The 17,515-nt window shown below is 51.7% G+C and overlaps 1 protein-coding gene across 13 annotated transcripts in view; it reads right to left on the bottom strand.

Moving 5' to 3' along the window:
• PKNOX2 (PBX/knotted 1 homeobox 2) overlaps nt 1–17,515 on the bottom strand; it is a 309,100-nt gene that overhangs the window by 95,527 nt on the left and 196,058 nt on the right. For 7 of the 13 annotated variants that reach the window (XM_060304245.1, XM_060304256.1, XM_060304244.1 and 4 more), the window contains one exon: nt 3,602–3,710. The exons of 4 other annotated variants lie outside the window; for them this stretch is intronic. The gene's annotated coding sequence lies outside the window, so the exon portion shown is untranslated. Of the gene's footprint in view, nt 1–3,601; nt 3,711–10,859; nt 10,971–15,695; nt 15,766–17,515 lie in introns of those variants that run through there. 2 more of the 13 variants (XM_060304249.2, XM_060304248.1) reach the window with 2 other exon arrangements.

Here is a 17,515-nt window from a genome sequence, read left to right as displayed (position 1 = left end):
TATGCAGCAGTCAAAAATAACGGAGTAGATCTATTTATTTTGACCTGGAAAACTCTCCATTATATAGCCTAGGTTAACAAAGCAAGTTTTTAGAACAGTATTGAAAACATAATATTTAACTGTGTTTAACTAAACACCCAAACCAATAAGATGCAGTCCCTGTCCTCAAGGAACCTGCCTGCAGCCCCTCTCTGTGGCCTCTGCCCTACACCAAGCAGCCTGCTTCTGGATCGTCTCCCTTGCTCAGATTATTGCAAGATGCAGATCTCTTTCTGTCCTAGGGAAGAGCTGTTTTCTCTATGTTTCAAGTCACGAATGCATGTTCTTGACTGCAAGTCATCAGTCCAAAGACTGGCCTGGATGAAGCTACCCAGGAGAGGAAAGCTTCACACACAAGTAACCGGTGGAGGGAAAGCCAAGTGGGGAAGGAAAATCTGAAAGTTACAGATGCCGAGGCTAAAAGGCACCTCACAGAGCTCTGGTCTACCTCCCTCACTCACAGATAAGCATACGTGGGGCCTGATGGAAGGTCGTGCCTTTGAATTAGCGCCCAGAAGAGGGAGAGCTGGGCTTGCTATGAGCCAGAGGCAGGAAGGGAGCCTGTGAGATGCTGGAGTAGAGGCCTGATGCCAGGGCCCCGCAGAGAAGCCCACCGAGAGGTGGCAGGGGTGTGTAGGGCTGGGGTCCACTTCAGGAGCTGCTCAGGGAGCAGATGGCTTGGACTGGATCATCCTTCCTTAGTGTCCACGGAAGCTGGGAAGAAGCAGCTTCACTGTGGGCAGGAGGGAGCACACTGGGGAGGGGCTGGGAGCGGAGCTGAGGTTTTCTGAGCGTCCACCAGGTGCCAGACTCACGTGAGGTACCATCCGGCAGTTACAGCCTTTCACCCTCACACAAGGCCTGTGAGGTAAACGTGATTATCCCAGTTACATCAAGACAGTGACGGTTAGAAAACTTAAGTCATGTCACTTGCCCCAAATCCCACAGCCAGCAAATGGCAGAGCTAGAATCTGAGTCTGGGCTGGTCTGTTCCAAAGTCCCTGCTCGAGGAATCAGAGGGCGTCGATAAATATATGGTAACCAATTGATGAGAGAAGTGTCTTTCCCAAACCGGGATACAGCTAATCATTTTTCCTTCCAGAATCCTGCGTATGGACTCAGCCCCTCTACCCAATTCAAGAATATCCAAGCACATCTGCTGGTTCTGGGGGACTAGGGTTTACTGGCCCAACAGGACCCTGAAACTGCCCACCTCGGCGGGGAACAGGATTGGGGCTCGACTTCTCCCAGCTCTGAGCCCTGACGTTGCCTCCGAGGACACGGAGCCTGCTGTGTCGGGCGTGGAGGGAGGTGGGCTGCTACGGACCACGAGCACAGTGGGGAGGAGAGAAGCCGGAAGCCTGGATCCTTGGTCTCTGGTGCTCAGCTCTGTCCCTGCTCTCCGCCAACCCCAAGGGCACCCTCATCGCTCTCGCCCCCCCTCAGATGCTGGCCCTACTCCCCCCACATCTCCCTAGGCACCTCCACCCCCATTGAGCATTGACTTCAGGGGGGAGGCAGGCAGGCCCAGGAGAGTATGTATGTCAGTTAGGGGTTGTCGTTGACACGTGGAGATCATTAACGAGGCTTATTTTTAAATTGTAATTGCAAAATGTAAATGCTCCCCAAACTGATGTGTAATTGCTACCCACTCCACCCCAGCCTTTCCCCTCTGGTGCCAGCTTTGCAAGGAGAGAATTAGAAAATAAAAAGGGGGTGGATTATGTAAGCAAAATGATTTTAAAAAAAGAGAGCGAGAGAGCTAAGAATTTAAGTGAGACAGCTGGCGGCTCCCTGATTGCCACACTTCCAGCTTAGCTGCAAAAATTGTGCTTGTCGATTGTACCCACCCAAGCAACAGTGTCAACTGTACTGAGTCCCCAGAACAGAACAGACTGGCACTCCCTTGGCAAGATGGCTCAGTGGTCTGTGTGTGTGTGTGTGTGTGTGTGTGTGTGTGTGTGTGTGTGTGTGTGTGTGTGTGTGTGTGTGTGTGTTCGGGAGTGAGGGGGAAGATCAGGGTGATGTTTGAGGTTGCCTCCATCTCGTCCATAGAAGTCTTCCATTCTATGGAAAGACACAACCCACAGCAGGACTTAGCAGTCCGTCAACCCACGTCCATCCTTCCCCAGATTCTATGTATTCTCCTCCACGTAGGGAGGGCCGGCGGAACCTCCATTCTCCCGGGCATCTAGACTCCAGCATCCTGGAGAGAAACAGGACTCTGCCTATTGAACTACCTCTGGAATAGGTACTTCGGCAGGAGGAAGCTCTTGCCAGGCCCAGAGAAATAACTGGACTTGGGCAACAACACCCATCCGTCCACGCTGGTTCACCAGGAATCTCTAACCCTTAACCTCCTTTTTCTCTTTTACCGTCCGCCCCATCTCCGCCAAGCCCTCACCACAGCCACTGTCTGCAGTGAATTCCTTTCCACATCACTGGGTGCACAGGCTCTGAAGATTGTTGAAAAGACTGTCCCCGCAGTGGGCATCACTCAACCCACACTTGGGGGGAAGCCCTGACCCCTGGGATATGCCCTCTTCTCTGGCTTTCACCTCTAGGAGGCCCAGCGTGCTCCCCACCCCGTAACACACCTAAAACAGAGCTCCCCAAACAGCCAGAGGGCACAGGAAGCAGATGGCCAGGTCTGGCCAGATCTGCCACTGTCAGACAGGCGGTCCTCTTCAATAGCCATGGCTTTTCGAACCACCTGCCTCTCTCCCTCTCCGTCTCTCGAGAGAAACCAGCTTTTGTGAGGAATTTGGCAATGATTACTGTCCCCCCAGAACGAAAACCGGGGAGCTAGAAGGTCATGGTGGCCCTAAGACATCAGGGAAACTTACAAAATCCCGGGCAGGGTCCTTTGGAGCTGGGGCCCCATCTCACCATAACAGATCCAGCCCTTATCATGGTATACTGGAGAGAAAAAAGGCTTGTTTTTGGATAACTGGATTTCTAATCCCTGCCTATACTGATACTTAGGTCTGTGAGATCATGAAGTTACTTAAGGGGATTTAAAAAACCCTATCTGATAAGAGGATTAAGTGAGATTCTCTATTCAAAATGCTTTATACGCTCTAAGGAAGTATTTCTCATAGCTCATCACACACACTTGGGATACAGTTTCTTCCGTGTTCATGAAAAACACTTGGGGTACAGATTCTCGGTCTAAACCCGGACTCACAAATCAGGATCTCTGGTGTGAGGTCCAGGAACTGAGTTTTTCACAAACACCCCCCGGTGATAACACTCGCTCCAGAGGGTTGTACAAGTGTTACCCTCGTCGTCGTACACGCAAGCAGCAGCCCGTCCATCTGTAGCAACAGCAGTTTATCGTTCATGGAATATGTAGAAGAAAAGAGAGGTATACAGGGACGAGGCATAGCCCTCACCCCATCCTCCAGGAGCCGAGCAGAAACAATACAGTGCTGTGGTTTCTGAGGTCGTGTGTGTGTGCTGTCAGCTAATGCTATGGGCTGGTTCTCGAGGTCTTCGGAAGAAAAGATCATCTGCCTGGAGGGTTTAACTTTGTGTTAAAGGACGGAGAAACGTTTCTTACTGTTCGGGCGATCCCGGTGGCCTCTGGGAGGGCCCTCAGGAGACTCACTCCCCTCTTCTCACTTCCAGCTGGGCCAGCAATTCTTCCTTGTTGGCTGGAGCCAGTGCACCTGGGAGAAAGGGCAGAGCAGCGCTCAGGAGGGGAGGCTCGAGGCGCAGGGAGCGAGGGGACACGCTCTGTGCCCCACTTCTCCCAGGCTGGCGGTAAAGGATACTCTTGTGCTCTACAGGACTCCTACCACGCCCCTCTCCTCACTGGCTGCTCAGACCCACCGGAACTGTGTTAGAGCCCAACCCTTGTCTCGGCGGGAAGTGCCCTGTGGTCGCCGTCTGGTCTCCTGGCACCAGGCACACAGGCAGCTCCCTCTCCCGCAAGGGCGGGCAGGTCCCTGAGTGATCCTGGGTCCCGGGAAGCCACAGCTGGCTTCTTGCTTTAAAGTGCAGGGAACTCAGAGAAAGGGCAGCAGTTACCACCTGCTCAGGTGTGTGGATGAGTTTCAGATGCTTTCCCAGGGGTGAGGGAGGCTTCGGCTGGGAGTCCGGACGCTGATGGGGTGCGGGGAGGGAGGAACAGTCAGGAGGGTGGTGGACCCAAAGCCGTGAAAAACAGCCTTGGCCTAAAGGGGGCTTCAGCTGCAGGACTTAACTATTTACTTTTAGATTAAAGGGGATTCATTTTGTTTCTCAATATTTGAAATGGACCAAGGTAACCAGAAGTGAGGTTGGTGGTCAGCGCCGGCATAAGGCCTGGCCTGACACTTCCCAAACATGTCAATTTCTCCTTCTGGATCGAGTTGCTAATTTGACTCCAGTGAGGCTGTGCTTGGGGCCAGGATGATGGGGTCGTGGGATGGGGGTGGAGGGGGGCTGCTGATACCTGGGTTGCGTTTTCAGGGCTGCCTCAGGGAGCACCTCCAGCCCAGAGCCCCAGCCCTACAACCAGAGGTAAATGCATCTTCAACATCCACAATTCCTTCCTAGTTAACACCATCTTAGTCTCCCTGTAAAAACAACTCGCACCTCAGTAAAGAATGTAATTAGTGGCACGGCAACAGGAGGAGCTAAACAGTGGCCAGGCTGGGAGCTGCAGTGGGAAATGGAAATTCAGACATTTGCTCGAACAAGACTTTCCCGCTTCCCAGGCGCACACACCTGCACTGCTAGGAGGCGAAGGTGGCAGAGACATAGCATCCAGGATCCTGAGGGGTGTACGAATTCCTGGCCACAGGGCAGAGGAAGTGGGGGAGCCCGGAGATGGGATGAGCTGAGAGGGGCTCCAAGAGCAGGCAGGGCAGTTCATGAATTTCCATGAACAAAATCTCTCTAGGTTGAAACAAAACCCCCTTCGCCACCCTGGGCCCAGGTTCCTCCCAAGAGGAGATGACGGATATGAGACACATTCAAAGCGGCAGGAGGCTCAGGCCCCCCTGGCCACTGCCCGGAGAGGATGCTGTGAGCACAAGGTACTCCCGCAACAGCCTGTTCCTTCTCCACTGGCCTTGCCTGTGACTTCTGTGAGTGCCTCCCAGTACTCTGCCCGCCCCAGGCAGCAAACCTGGGGGACGAGTCCGCATCCTCCCTCCCCGAGCCCACCTCACTCCCTCCCCCATCACTTCCCCACTTCCCACGCTTTCCAGTCCAGTCCAGACGGAAGGTGGTCTTCCACCTTTCCGCTCCCTGGGACACACCTAGAGAGGGCCCTCATCCCTGGCGACGCCAGCCAAGCCACCCCAGCTTGTTAGCCGCCCCCGGACTGAGCTTCCCAGTCACCCGGCTTCACCCTGCATCCACCCAGGGCCTCCTGCGTGCCAGACAGTGCCCGGGATGGGTGCACGGCTGTGTCACCCCCTACTGCAGAATTTTCAGGGACTCCCTCCTTACAGGCACCTACGGGTGTTCAGTCTGACCTGGCACCGCCCTAACTGCCTTCAGGGCACAGCTTCTACCCTTTACCCATAGGCTCTCTTCCCTCCATCCAGACGCAACCCCAGACCGGCCCCATAACCTCCCACTGCTCTCACTGCCACAATCCTACATTTCTACGAGGCAAGACCCTCACCATTCTTCAGGGTTCAACCTGAACATTCTGGCTTTTGCCTCTACAGCCAGACGTAATTTTACGTCCTCTGTGTTTCCAAGTAGCACGCTGTCTGTCATCCTGTGAAAGCTCTCGCCACGTTCTGTCTCATGCTATGGTTCTCTTACACGTCTCTCGTCTCTTTCCAAACTGGAGGTTCCTCTTGGGCAGAGTCCCTGTCTTCTATCTGCATCATTTTTTAGTTTACAAGGTACTTTCATACGTAATATCTTCTTTAACTCTTAAAACAATCTTTAGAGGGCGATGTTTCAATATAATAACTTAATTTTTATTACCTTTACAAAATAATATATGCTTATTGCACAAAATAAAGAAGAGGGAGAATTTTTTTTTTTTTTTTGGTCACGTGGTGTGGCTTGCTGGCTCTTAGTTCCCTGATGAGGGCTTGAACCCGGGCCCCGGCAGTGAAAGCACCGAGTCCTAACCACTGGACCGCCAGGGAATTCCCAGAAATGTTCAAGTTAGTTGTGATCCTACCATACAAAGATAACCATAGATAATATGCAAAGTAAAACTCTTCTTTCTTCAAAACAGTATCATTCTGTTTGCTCCGGAAGCAGCCTTTTATATTTAGCAACATACCATAAATACCTTTGCATATAAGGGAAATATACACTATAATCTCAGCGACTATGTGGCATTCCATTTACGGGCGTACTACAGTTACAAATGTCTATTATTTGTTGTTTAGATGATTTCCAGTTTTTGCTGTTATAAACAAATAATGCCCATTCTTGTAGGTGAACTTTGCTCCAGACTTGATCATTGTTTTAGGATAAGTTTCTAGACGTGGCGTCGCCAAATCCAAAGGTCTATTCCTTTTAAAGAATTTTAACCGAGTACTTGCAGAAGGTCACACCGTTTCACGTCGCATCTGCAGTTTATGAGAGCTGGCTTTTTCCCTGCCAGGGAGTTGACCCCATTTTATCGAGGTTGATAACAAGGCTTAGGAAAGTCAAGCACCGGGCTTGCCTAAGAAAACAGCCAGCGAGCAGCACGTCTTCTGACTCCACACATTTCGCTCTTCCAACGTCCCCACTTCTTCTTATATTTCTTACAATCCAAAGGGAGAGGCTGCAGTCTAAGTGCTAAGTAAATGCTGGGCTTCCCGAAGGATGAGGCAGAGGTGGTGTGCCCTCCGTTGTGGGGTGGGCCACTCCTGGGGCCTCTGCCGAGCCTCGTGTCCCGGGTGTCTGAGACTCATTTTGGCAGATGGCAGCTCTGTTCTTGGGTAGCTTTTTACTCTTCCCTCCTCCCTTCTTCTGAGCAGATGCAAAGGGCTTCAATTTAGACTCCACGTATTAAGAACCTACCATGTGCTGGGGCCTGGGCGTGCAAAGATGAAACACACACACACACAAGCTCTCCCTGCCTTTGAGGTGCTCACGGTCTAATGATAGGGACATAACGGTACCCTGTCACGTGTGACAACGCTGCTTCAGCTGTTGGCCCTACCACCCCTCCTCTGCCAAAGCCCACGGTGCCAGGGGCGGGGGGCCTGCTGTGTGCTGCAGCCCCTCCTTCTACCTGTGTCCTTTCTCGAGCTGAGGGGGCCGGAGCTCCCTCCCCATGACCTGCTGCAGTGCCTGCTGTTCTGTCTGTCTTTCTGCTCCAGCTGTGCCTCTGCCCCCTGCCCTCACCCTTAGACGGCACTGAGGAGTGCAGCCCCTAAGAGGGAAATCACACCCGTTTAGGGGAGAGAAGCCGACCCCCCCCCACCCCACTCAGAGACCAATAAATACGCAGTTAAGAGAGGAAGGACGGGTCCTGGCAACGCCAGCGTGCCCTGCGCAGGGCACTGCTGCAGGACTGCAATCTGCATACATTTCCCCTTTCCCAGAACTGACAACTGCCTGGTTCCCACCAGCCTGGAGAAAGCTCCAAGGCAGAAATATAGCCTGTAATCTCTTTCTGTCAAGGCCAGCTATTCCTCTGAGCATAACGAAGGCAACTCACAGGACAGAAGGCCCTGGGGAGAATGAAAGACAGTCTGGGCTGGGGGACAAGGAGACTGCCCACCGTCACGGCCACCTTCCCCCACGCTCGCCCGCCTTGCCCCGAGGAGGGTCCTGAGTGCGCCTTTTTAGATCTTGCCAGAGAAAACCCAGCCCACTCTGTTTTGTGGCCATACAGAGTCTGGCAGGCAGCCTGTGACACCGCTGCCCTAATCTTGAGGCGGGGCTGGGGTCCAATTAACAAGCAGCTGGACAGGCAGGGAGGCAGACAGAGAGACAGGGAGAGAGATGGATGGGAAGACATGGGCCCTGTGTGACCGATGGCCCAGATGCTTCAGGGACAAAGGAGGAAGCAGGACCTTCATCTTGAAGATAAAGTCCCTCTGTCCCCACAAGATCCCCAAGAAATGGAATGTTCTCACCTCTGCTCTTTAGCTCTGATCAGGCCCTTCCCTGCCTCCTCAAGGTCATTTTACTGGGGCACCCTCTGACCCCTGACGGGTGGGCAGGCTTCCCTAGAGAACACCTCTGCCTGTTTAGCCAACCTGACTTACACTTTGCAGATGAATAGGACAGCACTGAGGAATGAGCTTCTGGAATCTCTGGCCAGAGGCCCAAACCAAAGGCCTTCCCCCTGTCCACTTTGGGGGAGTCGCCCCACCCTGGTATCCATCCCAGGAGCAAAAAACACCAAAGTCTTTGTCCTCACTGGCCACAGAGCCTTGAAAGAGTTCATCCTCACTCTGGAGACCCTCCCAGGCCCTATTCTTGCATAAGTGCAGCCATGGATGTGTGGTTTGCCTCCCAGGACCCTCAGGCATTTCCCCAAGGATAGAGTCTCTTCCCACCTCCCTGCTGGGGTGGCTGGTTCCAGCTCTGCCACAGGTTTGCTCCGTGATGTTGCACAAAACCCTTCACCTCTGAATTCTGGTCCATTGCCATCATCATCAATCTTCGTCATTGCTGTCTGTAAAGCAAGAGGCCGGACCTGACAATGTGACCCTGTTCTCTGACTGTTCTTGATCAGCTAATTGAACTCAATTGTCCCAGCAAAAGCCTCAGATTTCACCAGAGCAATGAGACCCATCTCAAAGAGACCAGATTCCAATCCTCTAGGAAGAGAGGGACTCCTTGGAGGCTAAAATAGTTTACAGGCTTGTTTATACTGTTTCTCCCCTGCTCAAAAGTCTGTAATGACTTGCCAAGGCCTACGGAGACAAAATCCAAATTTCTTAGCCTCCTTTTTTGTCCTTCGTAATCAGCTTCAACCTAACTCTCTTACTGAATCCCCTGGTCTTTCAAACCTGAGCCTTTTCTCCAGCCGCGCTAGGCTGCCCTGTCTCACAACGCAGCCCACGCCATATCTGGGTCCTCTGCCCCCCTTGCTCAGGCCATCATGCCCCCCTGGTGGGCCTTGTGGCCCCGCTTCCTCTCTGCTACCCAGGTCCTAGCCAACCCTCAAGTCCTACCTTTCTCTGAGCTTCTGCGGCGGAATGAAGTCAAACCCTTGCTCCCCCATCCTAGGATTGGCCCTGAATCTTACTCAGTTCTGTGAACTTCTGCCTCCCGTGTTAGTCTAAATCTCTTCAAGGGCATCATAAGTGTGTGAGGACAAGACGGGTGTCTTCAATTTCTCTTATGCCTCCATATACACCGAGGTTAGTAGTGTACCCATGGAGATCATCGACAGGATCAGTCTTGTCACATGAAGGCAACCACTACTGGAAAATACTAAACCGGATCAGTGCTTGACCAGTTCAGCTAGGCTTTGCCTATTTGGTCATTATCACTCATTGGCAAAGGCATTACCATTCTCTATACTTCAGCGTGTCTCTGAATTGAAAGATTTGACCAAACCATGGGTTATTTCACATGCCTCTTACACTAATATTAATAAGTGAATGTGGAAGACATAGTACAGGGGGAAAAACTTTGAAGTCAGACAACCCTGGATTCAAATCTTAGATCCCCTCTTCCTAGCTGTGTGACCACCCAACTCACAGGGTGTTTATAGGGATTTAGTGGTATTACATGAGACATATGATGTGCTCAGGGGATAATAAAGGACTCAGCACTGACACAGACAAAGCCTGTAATAAATGGTGACTATCATTGTTAAGACAATGACAGTGAGAATAGTTTGTTTAGATCTTGTTTGGCAAAATCATACTCATCCTTCAAGATTCAGCTCTGTAAAGTTTTCTCTCAATACTGCCCTACCCCACACAAGGCAAGTCATTCCCTCCTTTCTGCTCCCCTGATAACTGGGAACGTATCTCTTATAATAGGGGTCCCCTACCCCCAGGGCCTCGGACCGATACCGGTCCGAGGCCTGTTAGGAACCAAGCCACACAGCAGGAGGTGAGCGGCGGGCCAGCGAGCAAAGCTTCATCTGCCGCTGCCCATCACTCCCCATTGCTCCCCATAGCTCCCTGTCTCTCCCCGTCGCTCCCCCTCACTCCCCGTCGCTCCCCATTGCTCCCCCTCGCTCCCCATCGCTCCCCATGGCTCCCCATCGCTCCCCATGGCTCTCCATGGCTCTCCATGGCTCCCCATCGCTCCCCATGGCTCCCCGTCGCTCCCCGTCGCTCCGCATCTCTCCCCCTCGCTCCCCGTCGCTCCCCATCGCTCCCCATCACTCCCCGTCACTCCCCGTCGCTCCCCATGGCTCCCCGTCACTCCCCATCGCTCCCCCTTGCTACCCGTCGCTCCCCATGGCTCCCCATCGCTCCTCCTCGCTCCCCGTCGCTCCCCCTCACTCCCCGTCGCTCCCCATCGCTCCCCCTCGCTCCCCGTCACTCCCCGTCGCTCCCCGTCGCTCTCCATCGCTCCCCATGGCTCCCCGTCACTCCCCATCGCTCCCCATGGCTCCCCGTCACTCCCCGTCGCTCCCCATGGCTCCCCATCGCTCCCCGTCGCTCCCCATGGCTCCCCATCGCTCCCCGTCGCTCCCCATCGCTCCCCATCACTCCCCACTGCTCCCATTACTGCCTGAACCATTCCCCCTGCACCCCAGTCCATGGAAAAATTGTCTTCCACGAAACCAGTCCCTGGTGACAAAAAGGCTGGGGACTGCTATCTTATAAGATGAAGTCCAAGGTTCTTAGCCATGAACTTCAGGTTGTATCTCACTAAATTACTATTATGTGTCCCTATAGGTGTCCCTCCCACTCAGCTCTGAGCTTCCTGAGCAAGGAGATCCTCACCTTTATGCTTCCAGCTGTGGCCGAGCATCAGGCTCCACGTGCGTTTATTAAATGAGAGAAATGAACAGATGAGCAGGAAGGCCAGGAGCAGTCAGGAGACCCGGGCAGAATCTGACAGGACACACGTTAAAGCCTGGTCATAGGGAATCCATCATGGAAAGCAAGTGCCCCTTGAAATTCAACCAAGACCAGCCCCCAATTTAAAGCTGCTTAACTTTTCCAGCTGGATTAGCTTCCTTGGGGAAGCCATCAGCCCCGTCAGAAGCCCTTTGAACATCTCTGCCAAGCCCTGCCTGTCCACCCCTCCTTCCCCTCAGCTGGGCTCAGTCCTTCTCCGGCTGCGCCCCGCCATTCCTCCCCCGGCGGTCAGACTCTCCAGCTTCGAAGCCCCTTTTCCCTCACCCGACCGGGCTGCTGCAAGACCCTGGGTTCTAGGACAGCCTTCCCAATCCAGAAGCAGGAGGTCAGTGCATCATGATACAAGCTAATCATTCTTTTTTGCCCCCAGGCAGAGTGAGCTACATGTTCCTCCTTTCCGTCTCCTCTGCCACGCCTCAGCTCAGCAACAGCCTCCTAATCAGTCTCCCTGAGGCCCACCCCATCCTCCACTCGGCTGCCACGGGATGTTTCTAGCAGCTCAGAGCATCCTATGCACAATTCTCTTAGCACTTATCCTGCGAAACTGTGATTATCTCTTTGCCTTCCCCACTAGATCAGATCATCCTAAACTGACTGTGTTTAGAGCTTAATGTGCATTTTATACATATTAGGTGTTCAATAAATATTGGTTGAAGAAAGGAGTAAATAAATGTATCCTTTCAGCAGAGGAGATGTGGAATGTATAGCACACAACATGCTAATGTCTCTTACAAAGAATTATATTGCCTGTTTTTTTATTTATCCTTGCCACAGCCTTATAAAGGAGGTGTTATTAGTCCTACTCCTTCTTCTTCTTCCTCTTTTTTTCTCTTTTTTTTTTTTAAATACTTTTTGGCCACACCGTGCAGCATTCGGGATCTTAGTTCCCCGACCAGGGATTGAACCCAAGCCTGCTGCCGTGGAAGCGTGAAGTCCCAACCACTGGACCACCAGGGAAGTCCCTAGTCCTACTTTTAAAAGGGGGAACTGAGGTTAGAAAAGCGAGTTGCCCAAAGTCACAAAGCTGGTTAAGGCGTGAAGTAAAAGGGCAGAGTTCAAGGGTGGCCTCCTCCGCTCCCCTGCCCACCTGCTTCCCAGCCAGGGAGGGGATACGAAGAGGCTGAGCTGCGTCTGCTCTGCCTCACTTGGGAAATAAACAAGAAGAATTCTTCTTCTCATCATTTGGTGAGTCAGTGACATTTCGTTTGACAAAGAATCTAGGAAAAGTCTCTCCTGGGACCAGTTTTGGGACTAGGCTGTGATAATATTGCTTTATTGAAAAAGGATGCTAGGAACTGAGCTCAGGATGGCCTTTTACATGGAGTAATTTATGCAGGAAATGAGAAACAATTTTTTTAAAGAAACATACGTTGATCTACACATGGTCACAAAGACAGAAGTGATGACAACACACACACACACACACACACACACACACAACCCCAGAGACACTGTTACAGACAAGCAAAGGCATAAATTCCAGGTCTCGGTCACGACCATGGCCACACACCTCAGAAAACACCAAAAGATTGCTAGTGTGGTCAGTTCAGAGCCCTGTGTACACGCCCACTTGCAAAACAGCCTGATGGCTGTGACTTCCCCTCATGTCTTCCAGGGAAATTGCGATGTTCCCCCACACATGTACATTTCAGTCATTAAGGAACGCACAGGAAGCATGACATTGAAGAGATTAATCTCTCCGTGCCTCCCTGCCCTTCTCAGGCCCTGTTCCCTCCCGCAGTGATCACACTGCGTCTGGAGAGGCTGCCAACCGGATGACCTGCACCCCAGGCACAAGTCCCCACTCCGGATTCACACCGCCTGCCTCACCGAGGTTTCAGTCATAACCAGCACCTGGAAGACGGCAAAGAGACCAGAACCAGGCCAGGAAATGAAACATCTGTAAAATTCTCATTCAGATGTCTCTCAGAAATGAATCTCAGATATGGCAAGGATGGGAAAGGGATTTTATTTAAAATATCTTCCTCGCTAGGCTGCCTGTGAAGGGCTGGGATTCAAAAGGATACCTGAAAGTCAGGAATTCCCCTCCAGCCATGGTGATTTTGACCCATGGCTGAGAGCTGAGAGCAACGCCCAGGATCCCTGTTCTTGTGGGATCAGCAACTGGGAAACTCAGAGAGGCCAGCAACCGCACTGGGAGCCAGGACACCAGGCTTCTGTCCATAACCCTCCTGTATGAGCTCAGGGTGTGACCCTGGGCACATCACCGCCTGGGCTTCAGTTCCTCTATCTGTAAAGTAAGAAGGTTAGGACTGGGTGGTCACTGCTGCTGTGGTCTCATTAGGAGACCCCTTGCTCGGCCTTGGCCAGGTGCTAATTAGACTTTGCACACCTCTATGTACGCACAATGGTTATACATCCCAAAGCACGTCTAGCCACAGCGGTTAGCACTTTGCTTGAGCTTGACAGTAACTTTGTAAAGTTGGTAGTAGTGGAATCAACATACACATTTTACAGATGGAATAATCAAAACTGAGACTTCAAGTGTCTTGGTCAAGGTCACAAAAAGAATGAGTATTCATTTAGATTACATGAAATTCAAATCTTCCCTTGGACATTACTCCCTATTAAAAGGGGAAAAAATGTACAACGTACCTTGGACAGGCTAAGTTTGCTCTGGAAAATATTTGTTTCTATTCCCTAGTTTGGACTTGTTAAGTATAATAATAACTGTGATTTCAAAGCTTCTGCTGCCTTTTTGCATGGCTTAGGGTGGAGGCCAAGGGCAGATGTTCTTTCATTTAGGAAAAGGATTTAAGGTCTTCTGGCTATTAAAGAGGAGGCCAGGCCTACTCTGGGAGGGGAAAGATGAAAGAAAAGGGAACTCAGTTGTTATCCACTCATTCAACAAATGTTTATTGAGTGTCTGCTATGTGCCAGGAACTGTTCACAATTGTTAACAAAAAAGATAAAAATCTCAGCATTCAATGGGTTTACATTCTGGTCTGGGTGGAGATGGGAGCAGTGGACACACAATAACAAGATAGTAAGGAAAATATACAGGGTCAGATAATAAGGCCAAAGGAGAAAAGGTAAATGAAAGGGAGCAGAGTGTGAGGACTTGAAAGCTCCCCCGCTAACTTCCTGGCGAATCTAGGCCAGAGTCTTACGAAGATGGAGGAGCATAAAACTCAGAGCAGAAGGGAGAAGAAAGAAGGTGCTGGTTGGGAGAACAGGTGAAATGGTGGCAGGCCAGTCTGCGTAGGAGAAAACAGACAGCGAGAAATTCCTTCTGCGGGGATAGGAGAGGGATTTGAAGACCTTACCTCGTTATCTCCTGTGTCAAGTGTAACGTGTTCTGCTCCCTGTCCTAGAGCCACACCCCCCTCTGGCATCTCCTGGGGCTGGGACCAGTGGCACTTGCCATGGCCACAGAGTTTTAGGGGGCACCCCAAACATCAGTAATGGGGATGAAAACAGGACCTGTAACTGTGCCCAGACTAGACGGACCAGAATTCAATGAGAAAGGAAGAATCAGTAATACTGATCCTCCCAGCGTTTAAAGTGTTGATGTTTTGTTTATCATGCATTTTTGTCATTAATTTTCATGTCTAAAAAATATTGCATTAAAATATTATTTCTCTTCATTGCTGAGTTTTGGGGCGCCCCCTTAAATGTCACGCCTGGGGTGAGGGGGCCTGGCAGGCCTAGCCACCACAGTAGTAAAAATATACCCACGCAGCAGCTTTGTTATGGGAAAGAAAGAGAAGGGGCCGCACCCACAGTGGGGAGAGCTGGGCAGGGAGGGCCAAGGAGGCCACACGCCCAGGATGGAGGGAGGAAGGGGGACAGTTGCTCCCTGGCAGGACCCTGCAGAAGACAAGAGCAGGAGAACCGAAACAGCCTTCCTCTCTGGGACTCCTGGGAAGCTGGACCTTCTGCAACACGGGAGGAGATCTCCAGTTGTTCTTTAGGGATATTCACAGGAAGGGTGGGCTTGGGGGACACATGGATGGGGGCAGATGGCTAACTGCTCCCTCTTCCAGCTCTGCAGCCAGGGGTCCACCGTGATAATTAAACCGAGACGCCACCGGAGTCCATCCATCGGGAGTTCTGGGGGGCCCTGCCGGGATGAGACCCTGACCAGTAGCCCAGCGCAGTCGGAAGGGGAGGGGAGGGCGGTCTCTAATTGCCTTTGCTGCCTGGGAAAGGAGAGGGTAGCACCTTGTCACAGTGTCTGCCCAAGAGATTATGAGCCCCCTGAGGATAGGGAGTGGCGGGGGGGGGGGGCGGCGCATGTCCAGAACAAAAGGGAAGGTTCTACAGGAGGCGGCCAGTGTCCGGGCACATCAGCATTCCAGCTCCACAGACCTGCCTCAAAGGGAGGCGCCAGGCCCCAGCCGGTCTGCTTTCTTCACTGCTCCCTGCTTCTCTCCAGTGCCCTCCAAACCCTGGGACCTTAGATGACCATAAATAAGTCAGGGATTTGAGACCTCTCACGATATGGCCCCTACCGAACATTCCAGGCCTAGGTCTCATAACTCTCCTTCACGACCTCTAGGTCAGGGGCTGGCAAATGATACCCAAGTCAAATCCCAAGGCTGCCTGTTTTTGTAAATAAAGTTTTATTGGCGCATGGCCCCACCCTTCCTTCACTATGGCCTATGTTGTGACTGCTTCCCACAACAGTGGCAGAGCTGAGTAGCTGCAACACAACACAAAACCTGAAATATGTACCGTCTAAAACATTCCATTAGAAGTTTGCTGAGCTGGTCTAGGTTGCAGGTAAGCTGTGTGCATCCTCTCCTGCACAGTCACTCCTCACTTTTTCCGCTAGGCCTGCCGCTGGTTCTGCTCTCCAGGACCGACATGCTCCATTTCCCTTCTCTAGTAGCTGAAATACGGCTCATCCTTCAAGGGCTCAGGTGAAACGTTATTCACCCCAGGATGTCTTCTGAATTCCTGCAAAGAATGGTGCACACTTCTGTACAGCCATGGCCCATTGTTAGGGTGACCACATAAGGTACCACCCAAACCCGAACAGTTTTGAGAGGGGAGGAGATTAATAATTACACAGACACTGCAGGCTTCAGCTGAGACCATCCCAGGCAAACCAGGCCATCCGCTGGCTCTACCCTTGGTGCTTAGTTCCTTCTGCCTCCTATGGGTATGTTCACGTACCCGGCTCCCACAATAGGCAGGATGCTCCAGGGCAAGGGCAGTGTGGGGTTTGACCCTCAGAGTATCCTTCCGTATAGGCTAAGATCAATTAATTCTCATTGAAATAAAAGAAGGAAGGGCTCTGTCCTAAACAAAAGCAGTTTCTGTAGCAGCAGCAGCTGGAATAACCGAGACAGAGGAGCCATTAGTCAAATGGGGAGGAGGTGCTTGCAGCTCCTGGAGGCTGCTTCCCCTCCTGACACCTCTCAGGGAGGCTTGCAACGGTCAGAGTGGTCACAGCTGCCTGAGTCTCTCCAAGTTAGGAAAGGAGAGGCCCCACTTCAAGGGTGATCGTTTATTTTGGCAGGTTCTGAGCTGAGGCTGAATACTGGATGATCAGAAATTAGATCTACATCTCCCTGCATAAAACTCCAGCACATTCTACAGACTTCAGCTCACCAAAGTGGGAGACAGGAAACAAAGAGCAAGGGAATAAGAGGACCCATTTAACATATAGATGCTCGCCATCTGTTCTCTACTAAACAGCCGGGACACCTCTTTGAAGTGAAATTTCCATTCTACCCCCTCCCCCTCTTCTCCCTGGTTTCAAACAGTTGTTGGCTTCCCATTCCTCTTGAGATCAAGACCAAAATCATTACCTTGGCCTAGAAGGTCAGGGTGGTCTGGCCCTGCCCAGCTCTCCTGCTTCATCTAGTTGGCTCTTGGCCTTCCAGCCACCCATGCACTGGTCCCTCGAAGAGGACATGCTTCTTCCCACCACAGGGCCTTTGCACAGCCATCCCATCCTCCTGGAAGATGCTCTTTCCTCATCCACCTTTGACTAGTAAGTCTGCTTCACTTTCACGTGTCAGCCAGAGCCGCTTCCTCAGGGGAGCTACACTGACCACTCAGACCAGGGAGGCCTCCTTTGTATATTGCATTTCAGGATTCAGTTTGAGCACTTAACTTGGTTTATAATTATATATTCATTTGTGATGATTTGGGTAAGGCCTGTTTTCTCCACTAAGCTATAAGCTCCATGTGGGCAGGGACCCAGGTTTGCTCGGCTCACCTTGAATCCCTGGCACAGTAGCACTTGCAGGTATTGGTTGAATGATCTTCCTCACCGGACTGAGTCAACCATCAGGAAGGTGACCTCTGGCCATCGCTCAATGTCGTAAATTAAAGTGGTTGGAAATAAGAGCTGGGGGTTAAATTCCTCTCTCTTCTCATTCTCCACTTTCAGCTCTTCCTCCTTTTCCTCACAAAGCTGTCTTTAGGGACCTATTATACAGAGGGCCACAAAATAGTTTACCCAGGGCTAGACACTGGCTGTGAGCTCATAGGTCAAGACAGGCAAGAGATGTGGACAGACCCTAACAGCGCAGATCGGCAGC

Source organism: Globicephala melas, chromosome 8 (genome assembly GCF_963455315.2).
Source record: "Globicephala melas chromosome 8, mGloMel1.2, whole genome shotgun sequence".
Classification (NCBI taxonomy): domain Eukaryota; kingdom Metazoa; phylum Chordata; class Mammalia; order Artiodactyla; family Delphinidae; genus Globicephala; species Globicephala melas.
Note: the sequence above shows the minus strand (reverse complement) of the source record. Positions and strands in the feature narration are given on the sequence as shown.